This window comes from Pan troglodytes, chromosome 9 (assembly GCF_028858775.2).
Source record: "Pan troglodytes isolate AG18354 chromosome 9, NHGRI_mPanTro3-v2.0_pri, whole genome shotgun sequence".
Lineage (NCBI taxonomy): Eukaryota > Metazoa > Chordata > Mammalia > Primates > Hominidae > Pan > Pan troglodytes.
Window position 1 is genome coordinate 27,425,992 of NC_072407.2, and position 15,117 is coordinate 27,441,108.

General features: G+C 42.3%; 1 pseudogene; it reads left to right on the forward strand.

Moving 5' to 3' along the window:
- The first annotated feature begins 1,537 nt into the window (after positions 1-1,537).
- Positions 1,538-4,306, forward strand: LOC100610219 (protein Wiz-like; annotated as a pseudogene).
- Positions 4,307-15,117: the final 10,811 nt, after the last annotated feature.

Genomic DNA, 15,117 nt, shown 5'->3' on the forward strand with positions numbered 1-15,117 from the left:
GTCATTCTGAATACTTCTCTTTTACACAGACCTAAAATTATGTCTTTGACTAAATTCTACCACCTCTACCTTTAAAATCTATGTGTATTTCAACCACTTTCACCATCTCCAATGCCTCATTAGTTCAAACCACCAAGATTCTTGCCTTAGAAATTATAATAGCCTCTTAAATGGGTTTCCTGGTTCAATTTTGCCTCCAAAACCTATTCGCTACATAGTAGCCAAGTCATTCTGTTAAAATGTGACAGCATATTATCACTTCACTTAAACCTTTCAGTGCCTTCCTCCTCCTTTAAAGTTCAAGTTAAAATCATTACATGACTCACTGATCTGGCTTCATTACTATTCCTCTGAATTTTCTCCTCCTGCAATTCCCTTTAACTCATTCCTTTCTGCTGACACTTGAATCCTTTATACATCATCAGACAAACTCCTGCTTCGGGGTCTTTGCCTTGAAGGGTTCAATCCGCAGAGAATAATATCTTACAGACGCTTCCATAACTTCATCTCTCACATCCTTCAGGTCCTTACTACTTACTTGTGGCCTTCCCAATTACCTGCTTAAACTTAGAAGTCTTACTGCAACGCACCTCACCCCTCTTCCCTGCTCTATTTTTCCCGTTAGCTCTTACTACTGCTTATGATACTTAACATGTATTTTTTAAAATTTTATTGCACACTATAAGTACCATGAGAATAGGCATATTGTCTGTTTTGTTAATGACTTGGTACATAGTAACTACTAAATAATAATTTATTGAATTAATGAAGGGCTATACATTTTACCCTTAATAGAAGGACTTAGAATTTTGCAACATGTACTAATCAGATTTTAAGAAACCCGATCATGGAAGAATGTTTGCTGTCATAGCATAGACTTATAAAAAAATCTATGCCTATCTCATCTATTAGGTAGAGCCTCATAAAAATTCCAATATGCAATACTTGTTTATCAATTTTTTAAAAGAAAATTGGTAACTTATTTTTGTTCTCAATGCTGATTGCCCTTCTCCTTTGACTTCCTGATATAATTTCCAAATTCTTAAATCTAAAAAGAAAATGGTTACTGGTTACTTTAATTAAAGGAAAAAAAACTGTCAATTACCCAGACATTAATTACTTTGGGATCAATTGCACCTCTGTCTGCTGAAGATTTTGAAATACTGGGTCAAGTTCTCGGTTTTCCCCTTTCATCATTGTAATTCCTTTTAAAGTGGCCTTCCCCTGAGCAAAGCTAACAATGAACAAAACTCTAAAGTTTGTCCCTTTTCAAAAAAAAAAAATTAAAAATTAAAAAGAAAAGAAGAAAAAGAGATTGTATTAATACCTCTGTTCTAGTGTAAACAATAGCGAGTTTGACATTTTAAAACAAAATCTTCTAATTAGCTACGAAGAACACGCAACTCCCTTCTATTATTTATTTTCCTTCTACCTTAATAATTGGCTGGCCTCATATTACCTATTTCTACAAAAACAAAAATGAAACAAACAAAAAACACTCTCAAGGATGCTCAAAGAAAAGGAAGAGGGAGCCAAGATGGCCGCCTCCACCGCCCAGTTTCCTGACAAAAGCAGAGAGCAAGGCGGGGGTGGGGCCGCGCGCTGGGCGCGACGGGAGCGCGCGCCCGCCTGGCCACCCCAGCCCAGGCTCCCGAGCCCGGGCCCGGCGGCACCCCCCGCACTGCCGCCGCCGCCGCGGGACGGGCCCAGGGACTGGCCCAAGGCCGGGCGGAAGCCGGGGCCTGGGCCCGAGTCAGCGCCGGGCCTGGGTTCTGAGGAAAATGCAATGGTGGCCATGGACCTGGGCTCTCTTCACTCCCTAAGAAAAGCCTGCCTGTCCCTGGGGCCCTGGAGCAGGTGGCCAGCTGGCTGAGCAGCAAAGTGGCTCCAGAGGTTCCTCATGGCAGCAAACAGGAGCTGCAGGACCTCAGATCCCAGAGCCTGCCACCTGCGAGGTCTGTGGTGCCTGCTTTGGGACCGGAAAGGGCCTGTCCATCCACACACGTTCCCACCTGCGGCAGCTGGGAGTGGCAGAGTCAGAGACGAGCGGCGTACCCATCAACCTCCTTTAGGAGCTTGTGAAGCAGAAGAGCATGCCCGACGCCCACCTTGGGCTGCCCCCGGGCCTGGCTAAGAAGTCCAGCTGGCTGAAGGAGGTGGTCGCCCGGGACCCCGGCCCAGCTTGCTTACCCTGGCCAAATCCTTGGATGCCCTTGCTGTCAACAAAACCATCAAGTTGCCTCTCGGCTTCTCGACCAAGGGCCTGGGCCAACCCCCAGCTCTCCGCTCCTCGAAAAGACACCACTGGCCCTGGTGGGCTCCCCTACTCCTAAGAATCCTGAGGACAAGAGCCCCGAGCTATCCCCGAGCCCATGGCCGGCCTCCCAAAAGGCACAGTGGCCTCAGTCAGGCCCTTGAACCTCACCTCAGGCCTAGAGCCAGCACGAGAAATCTGTTGCTGTGAGTTCTCTGGTGAGTTCTTCTAGAACCGCAAGGGCCACTCGAGCCACACGCGCTCCCACCTGCAGCAAATAGGCGTGACCGAGGGGTACGTCAGTGGCTCGCCCATCGACAGACTGTGGGAGATCCTGAAGAGACGGACCCGGTTTCGCTCTGGCAGACCTCCCAACCCGCCAGGGCCAAGTCCAAAAGCCCTGGCCAAGATGATGGACGGCACAGGTCCTGGCAGCTCACTGGAAACCCGCAGCCCCTCTGACCTTCACATCTCACCCTTGGCCAAGAAGTTGCCGCCGCCACCAGGCAGACCCCTGGGCCACTCACCAACTGCCTCTTCTCCTCCCCCGCCCGGAAGATGTTCCCAGGTCTGGCTGCACACTCCCTGCCCAAGAAGCTGAAGCCTGAACAAATACGGGTGGAGATCAAGCGGGAGATGCTGCCGGGGGCCCTTCGTGGGGAGCTGCACCCATCTGAGAGTCCCTGGGAGGCACCACGGGAAGACATGATACCCCTGAACCTGTCTTCCTGGGCGGAGCCGGTGCGCAATATCCCCTGTGAGTTCTGCAGCGGGTTCTTTGAGAACCGCAAGGGCCTGTCTAGTCACGCACGCTTCCACTTGCTGCAGATGGGTGTGACCGGGTGGTCCGTCCATGGTTCGCCCATTGACACTGCGAGAGATCCTCAAGAAGTCCAAGCTGTGCCTCATCAAGAAGGAGCCACTGGCTGCAGAGCTGGCCCCGGCCTTGGCTGAGGATGGGCCTCCCACTGTGGCCCCTGGGCCCGTTGCCGGTATCTTCTGGCCGGCCAGGCAAACCAGGCTCAGGGCCGGCCCAGGTTTCCTCGCGAGCTCAGCCTGAAGCCCATCACTGGGGCCAAGCCCTCACCCACTGGCTACCTGGGCTCAGTGGCAGCCAAGTGGCCTCTGCAGGAGGACTGCCTCCTCCCAGCAGAGGTCAAGGCCAAGACCTACATCCAGACTGAACTGCCCTTCAAGGCAAAGACCCTTCACGAGAAGACCTCCCATTCCTCCACCGAGACCTGCTGCGAGTTGCGTGGCCTTTACTTTGAAAACCGCAAGGCTCTGGCCAGCCATGCACGGGAACACCTGTGGCAGTTCGACGTGACCGAGTGGTGCGTCATTGGTTCGCCCATCGAGACACTGAGCGAGTGGATCAAGCACCAGCCCCAGAAGGTGGGCACCTACCGCAGCTACATCCAGGGCGGCTGCCCCTTCACCAAGAAGTTCCCCAGTGCCATCCATGGCCGTGACAGTGACAAGCGGCCGTCCCGGGGGCTGGCACCTGGGAGCCTGGCCATGGTAGGCCGCAGCGCTGGGGGCAGGGAGCCAGGGCCTGAGGCTGGCGCGGCAGTCGACAGTGGTAAGAGGCCTCTGGCAGCCAGCCCGCGAGGCATCGTGAAGGCTGAGGAGCACGAGCCACAGAACATCAATAAATTCGACGCCGACAAGCTCGCCCTGCAGATGCCTCCGCAGCCCGGGGAGGTGAGGAGACCAATGACCTACAGCAGAAGCTGGAGGAGGTGAGGCAACCCCCAACCCGAGTCCTGCCAGTCCCCTCCCTGGTGACCTTGACATCACTTGTCAAGTTCGTGGGCAACATCTACACGTGTCCTCAAATGCAGGTTCTGCGAGGTGGAATTCCAGGGCCCCCTCTCTATCCAGGAAGAGTAGGTGCGGCACTTACAGCGGCACATCCTGGAGATGAACTTCTCCAAAGCGGACCCCCAGCCTAAGGAGTCCCAGGTCCCGCAGGCACAGACAGTGGCGGCAGAGGCTTCCTAACACAAAAGCATTCCAGATCCCCTCTCGTGCCACCTATGTCTCCTCTTCTTCCTCTGTGTCCTCGTCCCTCTTCCTCTTTCTTTCCATTTCCATAGGAGTAAGCCAAAACCTCAAACCAGCGCCCCCTTGGGGGCTGGGCACACTACAGCCAGGGCGCCGGGAGCCAGCTAGCCGCCCTTCCCCCAGCCCAAAGACTCTGGGACCACAGGGTGTCTTCCTTAAGCCTATGCCCACCTGGTCCAGCAGGGGCAGCAGCCAGGTCTCGGGTGGCAGCCGATCTGGTCACAGGGAAGGGCAGCATTCCCCCGTCTAGCAGCCAGGCAGGGCGATGTCTGCCATCCGTGGCCATTTGCAAAGACCCCAAAGACCCCTGTTCTGGTTTCCTCTCGCCCCCGTGAATATCCTCTCAAACGCGTCTACATGCGAACACACACGCACCTCGTGAGACCTGGGATCTGCCCCGGACCCCCAGTTCCAGGGTTGAACGACCACATCATGCCACAGTGCTTGCTCAGGGGAAGCCACGCTCCCTCTGTGGGGCCCGCTGGAGCCTGGGAGCCCCCCACTGACCCCACAATGCCACGGAAATCCTTGTTGGCTGCCCCCCAGAGGGGCCTTCCCATCTGGGAAGAGCCTAGAGCTGACAGCTGGCTCCTGCCATGTCAAGACTCCCAAAGAGCGGGATGGGACTCTCCTCCCCCACCCCTGCCCCTCCCCCTCCCCCTTTTCACTGTTGCTTTCTATGTATAGCTCCCTACATTTTTCACTTTTTTAAAAACGCGTTTTGTGTATAAAATAAAGAACGTGGATCTTTTTATTTTGCAATCCTGGGCCAGCTAGAAGCCGGGAGCTGATTGACCTTTTAGCTTTTTTCAGTGGCCGCATTTTGATTGTCGATGTGCCTAGAAGTATGTAAATTAGATTAAATTTCTCTTCTGGAAAAGCCCCGGGGGGGGAAAAAAAAAGAAGGAAGAGAGGACTCCCACTTGAAGTAATCAATGAGGTATAGGAAGGAGGAAAAAATGGCCAAGGAATCTGGGGAGCCAGGAATGCTGTGACAGGAATGGGAAGCTGAAATGACAACTTGGATGTGGTCAAAATTTTATTAATTCTTTTCCAAAACAACACTCTTGTAGGATAAGATTATCTTATTCCCATTTTACAGATAAATAACCTAAGTTGCTCATGCAAGAAAGTGAATATTTTATATATGTTTCTATATTTGTGTACACACACACACAAATATGGACATACACCTACGTATATATTACATGAATAAATACATATATACATATGTGTGCATACATATATATGTTATATTTATAAGATCTTCCCTCGTGACAAAAATGATTTAAGTTAGTTTTAACATCTTTAAGATAGTAAGCAAAAGAAGTGAAATTGATACTTAGTGTTGACAACATAGATGTGTGACTGGATGCCCAACAAAGCAGTGAAGAAACTCACTTTCTACTGACTGCTTAAAATCATGAAACCAACTCATGTGTTAAATACCATTACATGTTAAACCAATGCATGGACCAAGCAGAACAATTCCTGAAATGTCCATTAGGCAGTAATTCTGTTGAAGAAATCCATATTATCCAAGGTTTCTATACTGTATATTTTACATTGTTAGTCTTACCACCCACAAAGGAGATTTTAATATTAGAATTAGGAGTCTGAACTTGAGTTTGAATTTTCTTTTTTTTTTTTAATTTTTATTTGTTTTACTTTAAGTTCTGGGATACATGTGCAGAACGTGCAGGTTTGTTATATAGGTATACATGTGCCATGGTGGTTTGATGCACCTATCAACCTGTCATCTAGGTTTTAAGCCCCACATGCATTAGGTATTTGTCGTAATGCTCTCCCTCCTTTTTCCCCCTATCCCCCTACAGGCCCTGGTGTGTGTTGTTCCCCTCCCTGTGTCCATGAATTCTCACTGTTCAACTTCCACTTTTGAGTGAGAACATGCAGTATTTGGCTTTCTGTTCCTGTGTTAGTTTGCTGAGGATGATGGCTTCCAGTTTCACCCATGTCCCTGGAAAGGACATGATGTCATTCTTTTTATGGCTGCATAGTATTCTATGATGTATATGTACCACATTTTCTTTACCAAGTCCATCATGGATGGGCATTTGGATTGGTTCCATGTCTTTGCTACTATAAATAGTGCTGGAGTAAACATATGTGTCTTTATAGTAGAATGATTTATATTCCTTTGGGTATATAACCAGTAATGCGATTGCTGGGTCAAATGGTATTTCTTCTTCTAGATCCTTGAGGAATCACCACAGTGTCTTCCACAATGGTTGAACTAATTTACATTCCTATCAACAGTGTAAAAGTGTTCCTATTTCTGTATAGCCTCGCCTGCATCTATTATTTCTTGAGTTTTTAATAATAGCCCTTCTGACTGGCGTGAGATGATATCTCATTATGGCTTTGATTTGCATTTCTCTAATGATCAGTGATATTGAGCTTTTTTTCATATGTTTGTTGGCTGCATAAATGTTTTATTTTGAGAAGCATCTGTTTATATCCTTTGCCCATTTTTTGATGGGGTTGTTTGTTTTTTTCTTGTAAATTTATGTAATTTTTTTGTAGATTCTGGAAATTAGACCTCTATCAGATGGGTAGATTGCAAAAATTTTCTCCCATTCTGTAGGTTGCCTGTTCACTCTGATGTTAGTTTCTTTTGCTGTGTAGAAGCTTTTTAATTTAATTAGATCACAGTTTTTAATTTTCATTTTTGTTGCAGTTGCTTTTGGCATTTTTGTTGTGAAATCTCTGCTTGTGCCTATGTCCTGAATTGTATTGCCTAGGTTTTCTTCTATGGTTTTTATGGTTTGGAGTTTTACATTTAAGTCTTTAATCCATCTTGAGTTAATTTTTGTATAAGGTGTAAGGTAGGGGTCCAGTTTCAGTATTCTGCATATGGCTAGCCAGTTTTCTCAGCACCATTTATTAAATAGGGAATCCTTTCCCCATTGCTTGTTTTTGTCAGGTTTGTCAAATATCAGATGGTTGTAGATGTGTGGTGTTATTTCTGAGGTCTCTGTTCTGTTCCATTGGTCTACATGTCTGTTTTGGTACAAGTACCATGCTGTTTTGATTACTGTAGCCTTGTAGTATAGTTTGAAGTTGGGTAGCGTTATGACTCCAGCTTTGTTCTCTTTGCTTAGGATTGTCTTGGCTATATGGGCTCTTCTGTGATTCCATATGAAATGTAAAATAGTTGTTTCTAATTCTGTGAAGAATGTCAATGGCAGTTTGATGGGAATAGCATTGAATCTGTAAATTGCTTGGGGCAACATGGCCATTTTAATGATATTGATTTTTCCTATCCATAAGGATGAAATGGTTTTCCATTTGTTTGTCCTCTCTTATTTCGTTGAGCAGTGATTTGTGGTTCTCCTTGGATAGGTCCTTCACATCCCTTGTTAGCTGTATTCCTAGGTATTTTATTCCCTTTGTAGCAATTGTGAATGGGAGTTCATTCATGATTTGGCTCTCTGCTTGTCTATTGTTTGTGTATAGGAATGCTTGTGATTTTTGTACATTGATTTTGTATCCTGAGACTTTGCTGAAGTTGTTTATCAGCTTAAGGAACTTTTGGACTGAGGTGATGGGGTTTTCTAAGTGAAGACTCATGTCATCTGCAAACAGAGACAACTTGACTTCCTTTCTTCCTGTTTGAATATGTTTTATTTCTTTCTCTTGCCTGATTGCCCTGGCCAGAACTTCCAATACTATGTTGAATAGGAGTGGTGAGAGAGAGCATCCTTGTCTCGTGCTGCTTTTCAAAAGGAATGTTTCCAGCTTTTTCCCATTCAGTATGATATGGGCTATGGGTTTGTCATAAATAGCTTTTATTATGGGTTTGTCATAAATAGCTTCCATTAACACCTAGCTTATTGAGAGTTTTTAACATGAAGGGATGTTGCACTTTATTCAAGGCCTTTTCTGCATCTATTGAGATAATTATGTGGTTTTTGTCATTGGTTCTGTTTATGTGATGGATTACGTTTATTGATTTGCATATGTTGAACCAACCTTGCATCCCAGGGATGAAGTTGACTTGAGAGTGGAGGATAAGCTTATTGATGTGCTGCTGGATTCAGTTTTCCAATATTTTATTGAGGATTTTCATATCAATGTTCTTTGGGGATACTGGCCTGAAGGTATGTGCGTGTGTGTGTGTGTGTGTGTGCCATATTTTGGTATCAGGATGATGCTGGCCTCATAAAATGAGTTAGGTTGGAGTCCCTCCTTTTCAGTTGTTTGCAGCAGTTTCAGAGAGAATGGTACCAATTTCTCTTTGTACCTCTGGTAGAATTTGGCTATGAATCCATCTGGTCCTGGGCTTTGGTTGGTTGGTAAGTATTAATTACTGCCCCAATTTCAGAACTTGTTATTAGTCTATTCTATTCAGGGATTCGACTTCTTCCAGGTTTAGTCTTTGGAGGGCGTATGTGTCAAGGAATTTATCCATGTCTTCTCGATTTTCTAGTTTATTTGGGTAGAGGTGTTTATAGTATTCTCTGATGGTAGTTTGTATTTCTGTGGAGTCAGTGGTGATATCCTCTTTGTCATTTTTTATTGTATCTATTTGATTCTTCTGTCTTTTCTTCTTTATTAGTCTGCCTAATAGTCTATGCTGTTAATCTTTTCAAAAAACCACCTCCTGGGTTCATTGATTTTTTGAAGGGTTTTTCATGTCTCTATGTCCTTCGGTTCTGCTCATATCTTAGTTATTTCTTGTCTTCTGCTAGCTTTTGGATTTGTTTGCTCTTGTTTCTCTAGTTCTTTTAATTGTGATGTTAGGGTGTTTGTTTGAGATTGTTCCAGCTTTCTGAAGTGCACAATTAGTGCTATAAATTTCCCTCTAAACACTGCTTTGGCTGTGTCCCAGAGAGTCTGGTATGTTGTGTCTTTGTTCTCATTGGTTTCAAAGAACTTCTTGATTTCTGCCTTAATTTCGTTATTTACCCAGGAGTCATTCAGGAGCAGGTTGTTCAATTTCCATGTAGTTGTGTGGTTTTAAGTGGGTTTCTTAATCCTGAATTCTAACTTGATTACACTGTGGTCTGAGAGACTGTTTTGATTTCCATTCTTTTGCATTTGCTGAGGAGTGTTTTACTTCCAATTATGTGGTCGCTTTTAGAATAAGTGCTTTGGGCTGCTAAGAAGAATGTGTATTCTGTTGATTTGGGGTGGAGAGTTCTGTAGATGTCTATTAGGTCCACTTGATCCAGAGCTGAGTTGAAGTCCTGAATATCCTTGTTAATTTTCTGTCTCTTTAATCTGTCTTAATATTGACATTAGACAAATCTATTATTGTGTGGGAGTTAAGTCTCTTTGTAAGTCTCTAAGAACTTGTTTTATGAATCTGAGTGCTCCTGTATTGGGTGCATATATATTTAGGATAGTTAGCTCTTCTTGTTGTATTGATCCCTTTACCATTATGTAATGCCCTTCTTTGTCTTTTTTGATGTTTGTTGGTTTAAAGTCCGTTTATCAGAGATTAGGATTGCGACCTCTGCTTTTTTTTTTTTTTTTTTTTTTGCTTTCCATTTGCTTCGTAAATATTCCTTCATTTGTGTCTTTGCATGTGAGATGGGTCTTCTGAATACAGCACACCAATGGGTCTTGACTCTTTATCCAATTTGCCAGTCTGTGTCTTTTCATTGGGGAATTTTGCCCATTTACATTTAAGGTTAATATTGTTATATGTGAATTTGTTCCTGTCATCTTGATGCTAGCTGGTTATTTTGCACACTAGTTGATGCAATTTCTTCATTGTGTCATTGGTCTTTATATTTTTGGTGTGTTTTTGCAGTGGCTGGTACCAGTTTTCCCTTTCCATATTTAGTGCTTCCTCAGGAGCTCTTGCAAGACAGGCCTGGTGGGAGTTGAGTTTTCATTCTTTCCTTTGTATAGTGGCTATTCTTGAAAAAAAAAAAAAATGAAACCAAACAAAAAAGCTCTTAAATATTTTTGCCTCAGTTTTATAAAATAAGAGGTAATACCATATATCAGTCATGTTTTGTGAATGTTGGGTTTGCCAACATCAAGAACCTTAAATATCCAATCAGAAGCATTATAATAACATATGGTAATATTTTAGTGATTTGCCAGTGGTTATGAGATAAGCTTTTACTTGAAATTCGTTTCCTCTATATCTGAAAATAATAAAATAATTTGAGATAATTGGGTTCAGAGATGTGACAACAGTACCAAAATAATTATAAGTTGCCTTCCAAAGGCAGCCTAACTAACTTGAAGTTAAAGATGAACATAACCCATTATATAAACTGCAAGTTGTCTAAATATGCATCAATATTTTCATTACAGTTATTATTATAACTTGTGTTTCATGACCAATGTGAAAATTGGGTACTGAGTTTCTCATAAAATCTCCTCCTGAAGTATTTCTGGAATAATTTAGATATCTTTTTTTTTTTTTTTTTGAGGCAGAGTCTCACTGTTTTACCCAGGCTGGAGTGCAATGGCATGACCTTGGCTCCCTGCAACCTCCACCTACAGGGTTCGAGCTATTCTCATCCCTCAGTCTCCCAAGTAGCTGGGATTACAGATGCGTACCACCACACAGCTACTTTTTGCATTTTTGGTAGAGATGGGAGTTTGCCATGTTGGCCAGGCTGATCTCAAACTCCTGGCCTCAAGTGATCCCCCCATCTCAGCCTCTTAAATTGCTGGAATTACAGGTATGAGCCACCACCCCTGTCCAATTTAGATGTCATTTGATGATGGTCATTTTATTTCTCTTCTAACCTCAGCTTTTTTGTTTTGTTTTGTTTTGTTTTTGTAGTGTAACCACTGTGTTAATATAATGAATATTTCAAAAGTTCCTAACCAAAGGAAACCCTATTATGAGAAGTCCATACCACCTTTATCCATTTTCTGTCCTAAATTCCTTCTCAGGACCATTAAAGAATACTGTTTGTTTCCTCATATATTGAATTAGGTCTCAGGTAAAATGGGTATTTCTATTTTTGTTCTTCTGGTTTTTCTTGCCAAGCCTTTTTTATTCCCTATATAAGTTATATATAATCCCAAAGAGAGATTTACAGGGAGTCACTGCCAGTAAACAATCCACAGGGTATTCTAAAATGGCCCCTATGAACAGATGACTAAGGCTCTTAACTAGGTAAATCCTGTCTGAAAAGGTTCCTGTTTACTTTAGCATGAGTTCTGTTCCAGAAGCTTCCACACACATGAATCTTTTTGATTGAAATTTCCCAGTAGTATTTTTTTTTAAATTAAAGAGCACTAAATTCCAGCCTTGGAAAAATCTTAAACTCAAGCTTCTCTAACCACGTAACAGTACTAATAACATAATCCAAAAATGAATTTAAAGTTATAGAAGGGAGTACATTTTATCATGTTGACAAATTGCATGTTGAGGCTTTTTATTTTTATTTTCATTGCAACATTTTCATTAGTTAAGCTATTCTCTTTTTTTTTTCTTTGAGACAGAGTCGTGTTCTGTTGCCCAGGCTGGAGTGCAGTGGCGTGATCTCATCTCACTGCAACCTCCACCTCCTCAGTTGAAGCCATTCTCGTGCCTCAGCCCCCTGAGTAGATGGGATTGCAGGCACGCACTACCATGCTTAGGTAATTTTTGTTTTTTTTAGTAGAGACAGGATTTCACCATGTTTACCACACTGGTCTCAAACTCCTGACCTCAGTTGATCCGACTGCCTCAGCCTTCCAAAGTGCTGGGGTTACAGGTGTGAGCCACTTCATCTAACCAAGAAACTCATTCTTCCCATTACTGGGTATATACCCAAAGGATTATAAATCATGCTGCTATAAAGACACATGCACACGTATGTTTATAGCGGCACTACTCACAATAGCAAAGACTTGGAACCAACCCAAATGTCCAACAATGATAGACTGGATTAAGAAAATGTGGCACATATACACCATGGAATACTATGCAGCCATAAAAAATGATGAGTTCATGTCCTTTGTAGGGACATGGATGAAACTGGAAACCATCATTCTCAGCAAACCGTCGCAAGGACAAAAAACCAAACACCGCATGTTCTCACTCATAGGTGGGAATTGAACAATGAGAACACATGGACACAGGAAGGGGAACATCACACTCTGGGGACTGTTGTGGGGTAGGGGGAGTGGGGAGGGATAGCATTAGGAGATATACCTAGTGCTAAATGACGAGTTAATGGGTGCAGCACATCAACATGGCACATGTATACGTATGTAACAAACTTGCGTGTTGTGCACATGTACCCTAAAACTTAAAGTATAATAATAATAAAATTAAAAAATTTAAAAAATTCACTTAAAAATAAAAAAAAAAAGAAACTCATTCTTGAGGCCCACTAGCCATAACCCCAATCAAAATAGACCAAAACATTACCTGACAAATTTTGAGATGGCAAGAAGATTGTAAGGATCAGTGCCAGACCCGGGGTCAAAAGTTCAGAATATGAATCCTGACACAATCTGAGTTGTGAATCTGCCTCTTTCTATCACTCAGAGTAAGCCAAACATGTGAGGCTTCAGTTCACTCACCTGGTAAAATTTAAGGAGTAATGTATGCTTAATGTCCCCTTAGGGATAGTGGATGAAAAATAGAGTTACAAGTTTTCTTTTGAGGTGAGGTAGGATTTTCACATCACTTGTTTTGAAAATTAAACATGCAAAATCATTTTAAATAAAAAGAAAGTTGCAAGGAATTATTAACTCTGAAATTATATGTCTATACTTTAAATTCTGGTTTCAGAAAATACAGACACTATAGTAATGTAATTAGAAGAATAGATATAATGAGAATTAAGAAGGTATCAACAATATTATGTATCACTAGAATCTTCTATCACACATTCTGGCTTCCTATTACCTTAACCCTTGGCAGTTATACCAATCTCTGTTAACACTGCTTCATGTTTAAATGTCACTAATATGGATCTAATTTTTCTCATTAGTAATATTTGGCAAATAAATTAGATTGGTGATTCTCAAAGTATGTTAAGAGTACTACATGCACTAATCCAACTAGAGGCACCCACCGAAACAGTTTAGAAATTTTAACATGATATTCTTATCTTAAAGCTATGCAAGATACATTCAAATTCATATCCTAAAATATCTGAGAAGTCATAAAATAAACCAATTAATGTTTGATTAACCCAAATTTTCTCCAAAATGTTTTGACCATGGTATTCTTTTCTAGAAGTAACATGTATTAACACAGTGTAGTTGACCACGTATGTGTCTGACCCATACCCTATCACTCTTGCAGTTTTACTGTCAGCTTCTCCAAGGGCCAGCATCTGAATCATTTTTCTTGTGGATTTTCTTTACCTCCCCTACATGTTCCTTTGCCAAGCCTTTCCTCAAGATGGCTTTATCTGCCTACCTTGCAGAAAGAAGTGCTGGGAATTAATACTTTCAACTTCCAAACAGCATCTAAGATGAGATAGTGCACAAATATCCTAGGTCTCTCCCAGCTTGTGTGGTGTGTTTTCCATTGGCTTCCACAGTTTTCCATGAGGTATTAACCTCCGGCACCCACAGTGGTAGGTTGGTTAAAAAGATAATTTATCTTGGCTGCCTTTCTTCTAGTCTCACTCCTCTTACCACTGGTGTTTCTTTTATATCCTAAACAAGCTACTTGCACTTGAATTCTTGCTCTTGGGCATACCTCTGCAGAATGCAAACTGAGACACATATATAGGAAACCAAATGCTTCCTGCTGTCCTTTTCAATGACCCAAATATCTGAACAATTACTTCTGAAAGCCACTGAATACAAATTTCCAGGTTTATGCAACCTGAGCTCTTTCCATTGTATTACTATTCTCTTTGTATTTTGTAAAAAGTTAAAGTTTGCTGACATTACCTCTTAGGCATTTTAAGTGCTGGGTCCTTTAAGTGCCGGGTCCTTTAAATTCTGTCACAGTAATTTTACTGGGCAAATTAAACAAGCAAGGAAAACTTTTTTCCAGACTACTGCAACTGGGAAGAAAGACTGAATTCAATCCCGCTGAAACAAAATGTGGAATGTTTAGGTGAATGAGTGAAACTACTGGAGAGGAGAGGTTGGTCAATGAGATGTGGAGATCACATTTGGTTATTACTGAGTCTGTAATTGTTTTTTTTCTGTGATCTGGCCATCCATGTTTGCTAATTGGTGCCAGTCAGGTTAGGTTCCTACCCTCTTACAATGACTGGGACATAGGGCACTATTTCTTTCAATGTTTACATTTCAAAGAGATAGTTCCCAGGTAATTGAAAAAGACATTTATTTGGTTGTAAAATTGCCAAGAGACTTGGAGACAATTTATATACATTTTAAAGGGGTAGTGAAAAAATGTACAATTGCAAGTTTTTCTTAAAGCAAATACTCTAAGAAAAAGAGAGGGCATGAGCCTATAGTCAGGAAGAAACCTGTCTAAAGTTTAGTCAAATTGAGGGGAGTGTTAAGGCACTCTTGGCCAATTCCTAGGAATGAACATCCAAAGATATGCTTTCCTACTTTTCCCTTATGAAGTGGTCAAAGGTAGTGTAAGAGTTGTTCAGATTTGTTCCCCTATTAAATGTATGACCCTAGGACATTAAACATCTCTAAGCCTCATTGGCAAAATACTGATATTAATCTACATTTTCTTTCGTATGATTGTAATGATCAAAAGAAATAATGTATGAGAAGTTTTTGGCATATCATATTGGCTTTCTAGGAATGCCACAACAAAATAGTAAGTATTGAGGTCCTAAACAAAAGCCATTGTGTGGTATTTAATCCCTAAAGAAAGAAATTTGTTTTATCACAGTTTTGGGGGCTGGATATCCAAGATCAAG